Source organism: Patagioenas fasciata, chromosome 2, assembly GCF_037038585.1.
Source record: "Patagioenas fasciata isolate bPatFas1 chromosome 2, bPatFas1.hap1, whole genome shotgun sequence".
NCBI lineage: Eukaryota > Metazoa > Chordata > Aves > Columbiformes > Columbidae > Patagioenas > Patagioenas fasciata.
The window spans coordinates 58114812-58128433 of NC_092521.1; positions in this window are offsets into that span (position 1 = coordinate 58114812).

Consider the following 13622-nt stretch of genomic DNA (forward strand, 5'->3'; position numbering starts at 1 on the left):
AACAGTTTTGAACTCCCAAATGGAAGCTTGCTACTTGCTGTCTGTGATCGTGATAGGCTGGTGGCAAATTTTGGTAACACTTAGATTAAAAATAAGTGGCACGTCCTGAATCATCCAGGTAATACAGAGGCACAAGACAGAATCACCAGTTTGGAGGCTCATCATGTGCTCCTTCTGCACACATACTGTTCAGTCTGGGAAGAATGGTGCCTTCAGGAATGGAAGGTTCCCTAAAAGCAGAATTGGTCTCTGAGAGATGAAAATGAAGCTCCTGCATGGAGAAGATGTCCTCGAAGTGAGGAAACCTCCTGGAGATGAAGGAGATGTGTGGAGACCGGTGCTGGGGGTCCGGGTCCATGGCCCATGGATGCTGCTAATGCCTGAGATGGGTGATGGTGAGAATTGGTACAGCAGGAGCAAACACAACTTTCTGTCTGGCTGTCCTGGCACAGCAGGCACAACAGGGAGTGCTGAAGTGAGTGTGTGAGATGATCAGGTGGGGCAAATCCTCAGTACGAAAATAGACCTGAGTATCCACATCATCTCCAGCTTTTCATCTCCTCTGCCTTGCCTGTGACAGCTTCTCATTTTTCAAATTCTGTTCATTGAGAGAGCAACCTGATTCCATATGAATTTTTGATGCTACACTGGTGATCCCATGATCAATAGATACACAAGCAGCAGATGCAATTTCAACCTCATTGTTCAAAGCGAACGAAAAGCAGTCACATAATTTCATTTCTCTGTTTTTAAAATGGTAGTTATAGGTACTGTAAACAGCTCTTTTGAGTGTTTTGGCCTCATACAGTCATTCTACAATCAATAACTTTTACAGGTGTTGGAGTAACCTCAGTGTGAAATATGATTTTGTGTTGTAGTCCTATATTCTTACTGTGGAAGTAGAAGAAACAGGATTTGAAGTCCAAATTCATCTTCTGTGACTTCTTAGTAAGAGTGCAATCTTTTACTATATGTGGAAAATTAAGGAAAAAAATATCTTATTTTCTCCATGCTTACACAGCCCCAGAAGTAGTTTGACTGACCATTGGTTCTGTAGTAGTGAAGATCATGGTATTCATGAACAACAATAGTCATCAATCATTCAAATAAGTCTGCAATGTAGGCCCCAAATTGAAGATAGGAGTAAGAGAATAGGAAGGTATTTGTTAAAACAACCCTGAAGTAGGCAAGCACTGTTTTTGTCAGGTGCATTTGGTAAATCCCATGCCAGCGCATGGAATGCTGAGTGCTCACATATTTAATTTATCTTTATCACTAGAGACTTCAAACTGTTTTGTCATTTTCATCTTCACACTTTTTAATTGCTTTTGTTCTGAAACTTGTCCTTTCCACCTTCTCCAGTCCCTTGGTGTATACTCTTGGCCTGTGTCAAACCTGTCTTGGAACCTGAGAGATAATAAAAGAGAAAATCACAGAAGAGGAACTTGGGCAACAACCTCTGGGGGAGATTCTGTTTAAATAGGCTGTAGATACTTTTGGGATTCATCAGAATCAAAAGTAGAAATAAAATATGCTAATCCAAAGAATATAGCTGGTCAGTAGACCAAATAAGTTTTTCTTACTAGAATATTTAAGAGTAACTCCAGGTAAGAGCAAAGAGAAAGAGCCAAGCTATTGAGCTAAATGATCTGCATGAGTAGGCAAAGGAATGCTACAATAATATCAGAGAGGTACTAGGAGTGATAGAAGCCAGTGTTACTTTAAAAGACTGGAGATGACAATGTTCCAAATCTTTCTATTACCCTGATTTTCATTTAAGAAATCATTGCTTTTAATTATCACACAGCATCACAGATTATTTTTCATTATTTTCTCCTTCACTTGTTTATAGAGTTTCTAACCTTCTCTATTGTCTCCACTCTGTTACAGAGATTAAAAAAAGCACAGCTACCAATGTCTTAATCATGTTGACATAAAACCTGTATCTTTACATAATTCTTCATTTCTATTTTTACCCAGTAATGGCTTCCTAATTCCATATTTCAGAACCTTTGAGAAACCAGTTAATGCTGTATATACAAAACTCCCATTGCTGCAGTTGATGGGAACTGCAGCTTGTCTCAAATACAATTTATCTCAAACTTCTACAGGTTATCTCAAAGAGACTGTTGAACTGATAGTTAGTGTTCAGGTCTTGAAACACTTTTATATATTTTTATGGCTTTAATCAAGTTAATGTGCTAGCACTCCCCTGAAGAGAATAAGTGCATATGGATGACCTGAGGTATAGGGACTGACTTTCCTGTGCTAACATTGTCCATTCAAATGATCTCTCCTGAAGAGATTACTGATTCTGCTAGAAGTAGGAATTATCAGACAACATGCACTGCTGTCCCCCACAGGATTTCTGTAATGTATGAACAATAAAATAAAGTATGGAAGGAAACTGAATGTATGTTTTACAATTTGGGATCACCAAGAACATAGATTCAAATCTTTACAGTGACATTGCTATATGAAGCAGTACAGATATTATAAGCTAAATTTAGAAAGCTAAAGCAAAATCAGTTGCTCTAGAACAGGCTTTCTAAGCATCCTATGTGGATGTTCTCTACTTAGCAAAAGAGAAAGTAAGTTAGTTGGTAGTTTTGCTTTTGTGTTCCTAACTACTTACTCAGAGGCTGTTTGGTCTGCTTTTTAGAAAAAAAAAACTCCCTGCAGAGTATCAGTGAAAGCATATGTTGAATACAAGATGTTTTTACAAGAAATCTGTACTTTTTCACTTAGAAGTTGTTACTAAGGAAATAAAAAATCAGAAAGAAAACTTAGTATTGAATTTTAGAAGTGCTTTAAAGTTACCCTGTGAGCAAATACAAACATGCAATCCTTTTTTTGAAGAAAGCCTGTGATGATAGTTATGTTCCCTACAAATAAATACGTTTATTTGAATTTACTCTAACCGGTCAAGACAAAAATATCAAAGTGTAATGTTACGTTTGTTAGTCAGACTTACCAAGCTGGAAATGTTGCCTTTAAGGACAGCTTTGCACTATCACTGGTTCATAATCAACACTGCATAAGTAGGCGGGTTTAAGCCTCACAGATGTTCCTTTGAGATGCAGCTCCCTTGCTGGATGCTTAAGGTATGTGGGAAATAAGAAGCTGTTATTTCTCTTTCTCTCCATGTAGATAGATGCATAGATCAAGTTGTCATTACATCAGGAAATAAATGAAGAAGATAATTATAACCCTAATGCATTTTTAGTTGAGTACAAATTCAGGATGTGAATCAAAATCAATTCTAAACTTTGGTCCTGAGGAACCATTCGCTATCACCAAGACCTCTGTAAAGCACTCTGTATCTCCATGTTAATGACAACTAATCCTACCAGCACTTTTTACAACTTCGTGGCTTTGATCTTAGCTTATTCTTACAGGCAATTCCCATTAAGTATAACTAACGACCATTGAAAATATTTCCCTTATTTCCATGACTCTTTATTTGGAAGTTTCACAGTCAATTTATATTACCATGACTTATTTTTCAACTGCTGAAATTCAGCAATTTAATTATATCTTGGGATATATCAAGATCATAACACTTGTCATCATTCTGTAATTTTTTCAATGTATAAAATGCATAACAAAGGCTTTACATAGCATATCAGTACATAATAGGACATAGATCAAATGAGATCATGTAAAAAAATAGGATAAAAAAGTAGAGAAAATCCATTAATTAGAAAAAATACTTTTACATAAAAATTTTTGTTTTAAATATTTTTCCTTTCTGTCTTACAGTATTTCTAAGGTACATTAAAGGTGATTAGGGCAAACAAGAAAAGCATTTGTTTTCTGTAAATTATATATAGGTAGTCCAATATTGGTAATTTGTAAAGAATCTTTAGCTGTGAGGTGTCATTTTGGCTTAGCGACTGAAGATAAAATGTATATACACCAGATGTTTTGGGTACCCTTCTGTCACTTTCAGAAAAGACATAGTCATGGACAAAACACAGAGACTCACAAATTCGACAACAGGCTATATTTTCAGAAGCAGCAGAGATTGCCTTCATTTTCAGCTCTGATCTGGCCAATTTACTAATTATATAACTCAACTCTTTGGGAAGTATTAAGTTAATGACTATTCTTCTGGTCTATTTTCTTTTTCACAAAGTTGGTGATTGAGACCAACCGATTTTTCAGCTCATGCATTTCCAAAAGCAGTGGAGGAAAACAAGCCTTTGTGGGTCTCATGTTCAATATTAATACCTGCCTTTACACGCCTGATTGAAGGTGCAAAACCTTCTGTTATGATACTGTTGCAACTGACAGTGGTCTAGAACTCTCCTTTTTTTTTCTTTTCTTTTTTTTTTTATTTTTTTAGATACTGGCACACTATAGCTAGTCTAATTACAACGTGTCTAGTTGTATCTTGCTATGATTTTTGAGTTTAAAAAATAATTGAACATTAGAAGCAGCAGGATACAAACTTTTCATTAAAAGACTTACTGAAATTATTTCTAAGATCTTCTGACGTTAGATTCAGGCATTAAAAAGACTATCAGTTACCTACATGACCACTTTTTCCAATACCTGTTTACTTTTTAGCATCTCTAATGCTGTTTTACTCTTACTTGGTTGCACAATATCAAACTGTGTCATTGAAATATAAATCAGCATCATATGAATAATTGTAAACCAATGGCCAGGCTAAATTTCTTTTTGAAAATTTTAGGAAAACAAGGACCACTTTTAGCTTTAAAGGCAAAGGTGGGGTTTCCATTAATTTCATAACATGCTTTTTTTCCCCAGCTGGCTGTACCATTTTTCTGAACAAAGTGATGAAACCTTGTTGCACTCTCCTCACCAACACTAACATCTCTGAAGGGGTGTAAGAAAGATACTTGAGTTTTTGGAAAGAAAAACTAAAACGAAAAAACAAACAAAAAAGGCAGTGTACCACCATAAGTCTTTCAAAGAAGCAGTCTGTTTTACACCACATCACATTTCCAGTTCTTTCCTTTACAGGTAACAAAAGCTCAAAACGCACTTTTAAAAGAGGCTGCATCCAGATAAAAAATCTATAGTTCCTTAATATCAGAGACTCTTAGGCCAAGGTATTTCCCAAGAATTAAGTTTACATAGATTTATTTATTTATTTATTACGTTTACATAGATTTATTTCAATTTTCAGCTGCAAATTGCAGGATTCTACTTGAATCTGAGCAAATCCAAATTGTCTTAACTGTCATGCCTGTGTCTACAGTCATAAAGCCATTTGCTTTTGTCTATTGTTGGCATTCTTTGAATGGTGTCAAGAAGAAGGAAAAGATACTATGTTCTGCAAGAAATATGCTCATGAAACTCATTTTGCAGCAGTACAGGTGGAATAATGGCATCGTATTCTAGGACTACAACTCACAAATGGGACAAGCTCATATCTGTGTTCTAAAAAGCCACAAATTATAACTCATGAAGAAAGAGTGAAGAAACTTAGCCTGAAGGCCATTTTCCAGGGAAGGAAGCCAAGGTTCAAAGTAAGATTAAGTTTATTGCAGATTTGGGAATGGAAGTTGAATGGAATAAAAAATTACAAGATAGGGATATCAAACAGATTTTGTGTACAAAACCTGTAAAATCTAGCTGTGACTGCAAAGATAATGAATAAATGAGAACAAAGATAGAAGTGTCTCAGCATTATCATTTTCAGGATATTTATCTGAAAATGCAGTTTCCTACTATCAGAAAAGATTCTCATACACTTTTGAGACTGGACACTGTGATAGACATGAACTTGAAAATTACCCAATTTTAACCATAAATCACAAACTCTCTGTTTTAAGCCTGTATTTGTACAGAAGTGATCATAAATGGATTAGTTGGAATGTGTTTGTGTTGCTACAAGCAGCAAGAGTAACAGGTTTGTTAGAGAGCAGTTACTGGGATTGAGTAAATTAGCACCTCGTCATTCACAGCAGTAAGTCCAGTGAGTGCATTCCTCTCTGCTTTGTTGTATTGATTTCTTTCAAAGGTGCTGACAAGGACGTTGCTTAATGGAGAACTGACATCACAAAGAAAGTAAGCTAATAAAAACTACAAAAAGTTAAAATAATAGCCCATTGCAGCTGCTATTCTGCTCAAAGTAAGATGAAAAAGCCCTTAGAGAACTGAGAATTTCAGAATTATATAATTTTAAAATAAAAGATGGATAAATAAATATCACCCTTACTCTTCTTTTGTCAATCAAGTTTCCCTTATATATCAGAATTATATTCAATGAGTTCTGTCTACACAGAGTAAGCTTTATTCTTATTTGCTCTGCTGCTTTCTTACTTCTCACAGAATGAAATGAAGTATCTTTGAGAAGTTGTAGATTACACTTAATTTTTCCTCATGATATGTGGAGTAGGCTATAGGCTTGTATTTTGTCTGATTTGCATGTTATATGCTCACCTACAGCAGTGTGCAATGAGAGTTGAGTATACTTGCTTCAGGCAACAGCATCTATTCATATCAGAGGAACAGGTTTTTTGAAACGAATACAAAAAGAGGCTGGGAAATGTAACAAACTTTATATTTACTGTGCAATAATTTGAAATTGATCCAAAGGATTAGCTGATGGTAGACAGACTTTAAATCAATAAAGAAAATTAGTTTCTCCAATGAGTTATGTACACTTAAAAATTGGGGCTATAAATCCTGAAATAATCATAAATATTGATTCTCATTAGAAAAACACAATTACTTATACTTAACATTCTGTGTATTTAATACAATTTCTGTACAACTTTATCAGTTTTCAGCTGCTGCTCCATAATGATCTTGCCAGTCATTCTCTCACTGGCTCTGAAGATTCAGCAGGAAAAGAACGAGGTTTCCAGGCTGGCAGACTATCTCACAGGTTCTTGTATCCACTTCTCGTATTTTTTCACAATGGCTAGTAGTTCACTCCATGGCTCGTAAAAAGTGCTCTTTGAGGGAACCACTCATGAGAGGGTGACAAAACCTAGGCTTCTGAAGAAATAACTATTATTCTCATTCTAATGAAAACCATCATTCTGTATAGAGCTCAGTGAGGGAAGGAAGGGGAAATTATATGGTATAATGAATCTATTAAGTGTATGGGTTTGGTTTTTACTTTTTTGATATTTCTGACAGACTCCCAGAGTGGCTCATAAATTAACAAACCAAAGACAAAGACAGATACTGTCCAATTTTGTGAGTTTCATAGACATCTTTTACTTTTTTCTCTGAAAACCATGAACTCCCTTTGGCCAACACAGAGCTCTGTGAAACAGGGTGGGTGTGCTGCTGAGGACTCAGCTAACCATTATACAGCATAATATATTTTTTAATGTGTTAAATTTGATAGTCCACATTTAGTTATTGTAAAGGAATTTTTCCCTACACATACATAGTCTCCCCATTTAAATTGTCTTCAAATCAATGTGTCTCTTTGAAGTCAATTTGCTTGTAGGCATTATTCATTTCAGGGCAGGAGATGGAGGTGGATCAATAGAGCTTTCTCATCAGCCTCCATCTTTTCAGAAAAGCACACTGCATTACTGTTTGAAAATGAGAAAAGAAAGGATGAATGAATTATTCTTTTAGAACTTTGCCTTGTTGTTTTCCCCGGTGCAACAGTTAAATGATTGTAGCACATCATGCTGAAGTAAACTTCCAGTTTTGAACTTCACAAGGCATTTAGCTGTTACAAAGCCAGAAAAAATACTCTCCATTATCTTTGTTCTTACAAAGACGCCTGTAATTTACTATGCAATTAATTAAGAGTTTACTTAGAAAATTCTGAAGATTTCATTAGGATTCCTACACAGAAGTAGTAAAGCAGAACTGTTCAGGCTTTTTTCCTCCCTTCTTAAAACAAAGTCCTACAAGCACAGGCTTTATTTCCTGATTTTAGTGTCACAGAACTAAGGCATTCATAAACAACCATGAGTACAGGAAGAGAAACCAGAGATAAATCTGAATATGTTTTTACATTTGCAAATTATCCAATTGATAATTATAGATTCATTTTCAAAATTAGCACAGTATTACAAGAACTTCATATATTAAAGTTACTCTTAGAAAAAGCATTGTTCCTGCATCAGCAGCAATACAACTTCTGCATTATCCCTGTGTATGTGTCAATACGGACTGAGAAGCACTTAAGAGTTATTGTACAAACCTCATTAAAAATTGTACTTTTGTGATGCAAGCTTTGTTAACTTAATTTTTGGCTTGTGTCACAGAGGCACCCCCGAGGTTAACAAGGTTTTAGCACTCCAAAAGTGACTTAAATAGAGCTTCGGATATCAGTTGAGGAAAATTATTAAGGGGCAGCAACTAATACAATAGGCGGTCCACAGAGTGCATGCACATGGCTTCGCCAAAACAATCCCCGAGCCGTCTCTGAGTCCGGGAAGAGTACATACTTGCCTGAACACGGTGTGGGATTATTTTTAAAGAGATACACGTACTCATAGTAAGCATGGAAAGTTAGTACACTCGCGATTCTGCGAGGGTAAATTTATAATACACTCGCAATCCTGCAAGGGTTAATTTACTTACACGTGCAAATGTGCACGGAGTATTACATGTGCTTATGTGGAAGCACGGAAGGAAAGTACACTCGCGATTATGCGAGGAAATAATTTATACATGTGCTCGTATTGAACATGGAAAGTTACACGTGCAAATGTGCATGGAAAGTACACGTGCTTGTATTAAGCACGGAAAGTACGCGTGCAAATGTGCACGGAAAGTTACACGTGCTTATGTGGAAGCACGGGAAGAAAATACACCCGCGATTATGCGAGGATTAATTTTACACATGCTCATATTGAGCACAGAAAGTTACATATGCATATGTGCACGGAAAATATAAATATACTCGCAATCGTGTGAGAAGTTTTACTCACACCCATAGCGGCAAGGCAAGTGGAGTCTCCATCCCCGGGGGGGCTCTCAGCAGCAGCATCTTGCTCGTGCTCAAGAGACCCGGGACAATGGGCGGAGTCTCGATGAGAGTCCCGTTTTTTATTGGCTGATCAGATCTGACTGTAGGCATTCCAGAAGCTTCTCTGCACCCCCACACTGGCTGTGGGGTGCCTCTGAAGCCTCCAAACATCCCCCACAATAGCACTGAAGGAGGGAGGGGGAGAGAGGGGGGTTTGCAGCCTGCCACAGCTTGGATAAACCTTAGAGAAAACAGTTTTTCTTTACACAACAGGAATATTATGGGCGCTTTAGAGGGTCTGTATCTTCTACATAGTATATGTTTCCTCTCATCACAGCACAAAAAATAATATATTACAAAGGTTTACATGTTACAACTGAATATATGTACATATATTTCAATTAAGGGATTAGAGACTCCTGTGATGGAAGTGTTTAAATGACTGATAAATCAGACCAGTTTCCACCCTCAAGAACAAAACATTAACAGATTAATTAACAACACACTGCACGCTAATAGTTTGCTCCTTCGCATTAACGTTCATTACCACTATATACTCATTACTTACACAAAACTGTTACTCCTTAACAGTTATGTCTGATGCTAGCAGTGAGCACACAGTGTCCCAGAGCTGATACTGTGGAGGTGACAATGATTGCCAGGGTCCTCGGTGACCCTGAGCTGCCAAGGTCAGGATGAGCAGGCTGGCCCTTTGGTGAGATAAATCAGAGAGGAAACTTCTGTCTTCTCCATCCTTCCTCTATCACTGTTAGTGTTTTAGCCTTCTTACTCCCCCTTTCCTCACCAAACACTGCTTATCTTGCCTTCGATTTTCCCATTCTTCTTCCTAGGGTATTTGGCAGGATGTCCTGTGCATTGGCAGTCCCTTCTGCTCATCTTGTTCTTAATCTTGCAGCTTCTCGGGTACCTTCTCCCTTCAACTACACCCATCCTTCATGGCCCCATTGGTAGGCACAATGCTTTCATATTTACATAAAATACTTATGTATCTGGCTATTCCGTTACAGTGTTACAAAACACGTTGCTGTTGGTTACATTATTTTAGTATGCTTATAATTTGGGTTCAAGAAGGCTTGTTTTGCTTGTATCCTGATTAACGCACTTAGAAATTATAGGTGGTACAGACAGGCCTCTGCTTCAGATATAACATCAAGAAATTCAACTGGCCATAGCTGCAGAATACAAGCTACTTTATGCCCTTGAAACACACTCAGCTTACATTGTGCATGGAGTTGTCATTACCTATGAAACTGCGAAGTATTTGTGAAAGGTTTTTCAGTATCTGAAAATGTATAGCTCTGTTTTGAAATGTTCAGCTCATCAATAATTCCTAATTATAGAATGTAGTGCAAGTTAGAGTTAATTTATGGCCCTGAGCACTTCCAAGAAAGGTACCATAATATATTAGACTATCCAAACAGCATGGACACTGGCATTTAGATGAAAATATGCAGCAATTAGTCTATAAGCACAAAAAGGAAAAGCAGATTTTAAATAAAATCTTGAATAATTAATATGATTAAAAAGTGGCCTGCAGGTAGGAAAAAAGAAAGGATGATGTCGTACATTACTGTAACTTTTAAATAGAATTGATGTGCATTTTTTAAATAGACATAATTAAATATGCAATGTCGTGATTAAATAACAAAAACAAGTATATTAGCATCTTTTATTATTAGTTTGTCACTTATTCACATATTTTATCATTTAAGCTTTCTGATTTTCAGGAATAAAATCTAAGTGATGAAAGCTCTTAAAACATGTGATATTTGTTTAATTAACTGTAACCCCAGTGAAAAGTAGACAAGAATTATACATATTTTGGACACTATAGACTAATACTGAAAATAGCCAATGACACAACAAAATATGTCTTAAAAGAATTTCTTCCAGATTTTCAAGATTTTAAAAATGAATAGTTGAGATCAAATATGAGTATGTGTAGTTCTTAATCTTGGTGAGAGAAATAGGAAGTACTACATACGTTATATCGTTATAAGAATGAAATAAAAGAGAAATGGGACATTGTCTGTTTTCTCAGTTAATTTGTTTATTTGACAGCAGCTAGCATTAAGTAAAAAATTATTTCACTGTTCTGATGTATTATTATTATTATGTTTTTCCTGGAGAAACTCTAAGGGGCTTACTACTAAGGAAGGTTGTGGTTGTAGGAGACTTCCTTCCAAGGGGAAGGCCCCATATGCAGGCCTGACCCACTTCTTAGAGAAGTCTGCTGCCTCCCTGGGACCAGGGTTAAAGACATAAAAAGAAAACTTCCTTCCCTGGTTAGGCTCTCAGACTATTATCCCCTAACAATTTTTCAGGTAGGCACTGATGAAACTGAAAAGGGAAAACTAAAGACAATCAAGAGAGACTTCAGGGCCTTGGGATGACCGGTTAAGGGACCAGGAGCACAAGTAGAGTTCTCCTCTGTCCCTCCAGTTGCAGGATATGATGAGGAAAGATACAGGAAGACCCAACAGATCAATACCTGGCTGCAGGACTGGTATCACCAGCAGAAGTTTGAGGTTTTTGATCATGGGTTGGCTTACACGACACCTGGCCTGCTAGTGACAAATGGGATGCACCTGTCTCAAAAAGGGAAAAGGATCCTAGGACAGAGTTAGCAGGGCTCATTGAGAGGGCTTAAACTAGATTTGAAGGGGGAAGAGGAAGAAATCAGGTGTGGCAGAGGCAAACCCAAGGGTGACATGCCAGCATTTGAGGGATGAGGTGCTGGCAAGGCCCTTTGGTCTGTCGTCCCAGTGGAGACAGGGGATGGAGAGTCAAGCAGTAAGAGAAACACTAGAGTTATTGATGTGTTAGAAACTCTGGAAGGACTTGATGATGGCCACAAAGGAATTAGGGCTTCTCACCAGGAAAAGGTAGTGGAATCAATAGCCCTGCTGAAGCGCATCTATACAAATCCATGCAGCATGGGCAACAAACAGGAGGAGCTGGAAGCCATTTTGAGACAGAAAAACTATGCTATAATTCCCATCACAGAAACATGGTGGGATGACTTTCATAATTGGAATGCTGCATTAGATGGCTATAAACCCTTCAGAAGGGACAGGTGAGGAAAGAGAGGAGGTGGGGTAGCCATTTATGTTAGGGAGTGTTTTGATTGTCTGGAGCTTGATGAGGGTGATGATAGGGTTGAGTGTCTATGGGTAAGAATCAAGGGGGAGGCCCGCAAGGCAGATATTCTCCTGTGGGCCTGGTACAGACCACCCGATTAGGATGAAAAGGAGAATGAAATACTCTGCAGGCAGCAGGGAGAAATCTCCCAATTACCAGCTGTTGTTCTCAGGAGGGACTTCAACCTACCAGTCTGCTGGAAATAAAACACAGCAGAGACAAAGCAGTCTAGGAGGCTCCTGAAGTATATGGAAGACAATTTCCTGAAACAGCTGGTCAGTAAGCCATCTAGGGAGGGTACCCCACTGGACCTATTGTTTGTAAACGGATAAGTACTTGTGGGTAATGTGTTTGTTGGAGGTCATATTGGGCATAGCGATCATGAAAACTTCGAGTATTCTATTCTTGGAGAAGGAGGGGGCTCAACAGAACTGCTCCTTTGGACTTCCGAAGGGCAGACTTCGATCTGTTTAGGGGGCTGGTTGGCCAAGTTCCTTGGGAGACAGTCCTGAAGGGGAAAAGAGTCTAAGAAGGTCTGCCACTTTTTAAGAAGGAAAACTTAGAGGTGCAGGAGCAGGCTGTCCCTGTGTGCTGAAAGGTGAGCTGGTGGGGAAGAAGCCTGGCCTGGCTTAATAGAGAGCTGAGGCTGGAATTTAGGAATAAAAGGAGAATTTATAAGCTTTGAAAGGAGGGACAGGCTACTCAAGAGAAATACAAGACCTCTTTGAGGTTATGCTAGGAGAAAATTTGAAGGGCCAAAGCCCACCTAGAGCTGAGCCTGGATTCTACTGTTAAAAGCAACAAGAAATGTTTCTATAAATATATCAGCAACAAAAGGAGGGCTAAGGAGAATCTCCATCACCTGATGGACACAAGGGGCAGACATAGTGACAGAAGATGACGGAAAGGCTGAGGTACTAAATGCCTTCTTTGCCTCAATCTTTAATAGTCAAAACAGTTGTGCTCCAGTACCCAGCCCCCTGACCCAGAAGACAGGGACAGGTAGCAGAATGAACCCCCAATAATCCAAGGGGAAATGGTTAGCAACCTGCTACACCACTTGGACACCCACAAATCTATGGGACTAGATGGGATTCAACCAAGAATAGTGAGGGAGCTGACAGACGTGATCACTAAGCTACTTTCCATTATCTATCAGTAATCTTGGCTAACTGGGGAAGTCCCATTTGAGTGGAAATTGGCTAACATGGCACCCATCTACAAGAAGGGCCAAAAGGAGGATCCAGCAAACTGCTGTCAGTCTGACTTCGGTGCCAGGAAGGTCATGGTACAGATCATCCTGAGTGACATCACACAGCACATACAAGAGAACCAGGTGATCAGACCTAGTCAGTGTGAGTTTATGAAAGGCAGGTCCTGTTCGACCAGCCTGATCTCCTTCTACGACAAGGTGACTGATCTAGTAGATGGAGGAAAGGCTGTGGATGTTGTCTACCTTGATTTCAGTAAAGCCTTTGATACCATTTCACATAGCATTCTCCTGGAGAAGCTAGCAGCTCATTGCCTGGATGGGTAT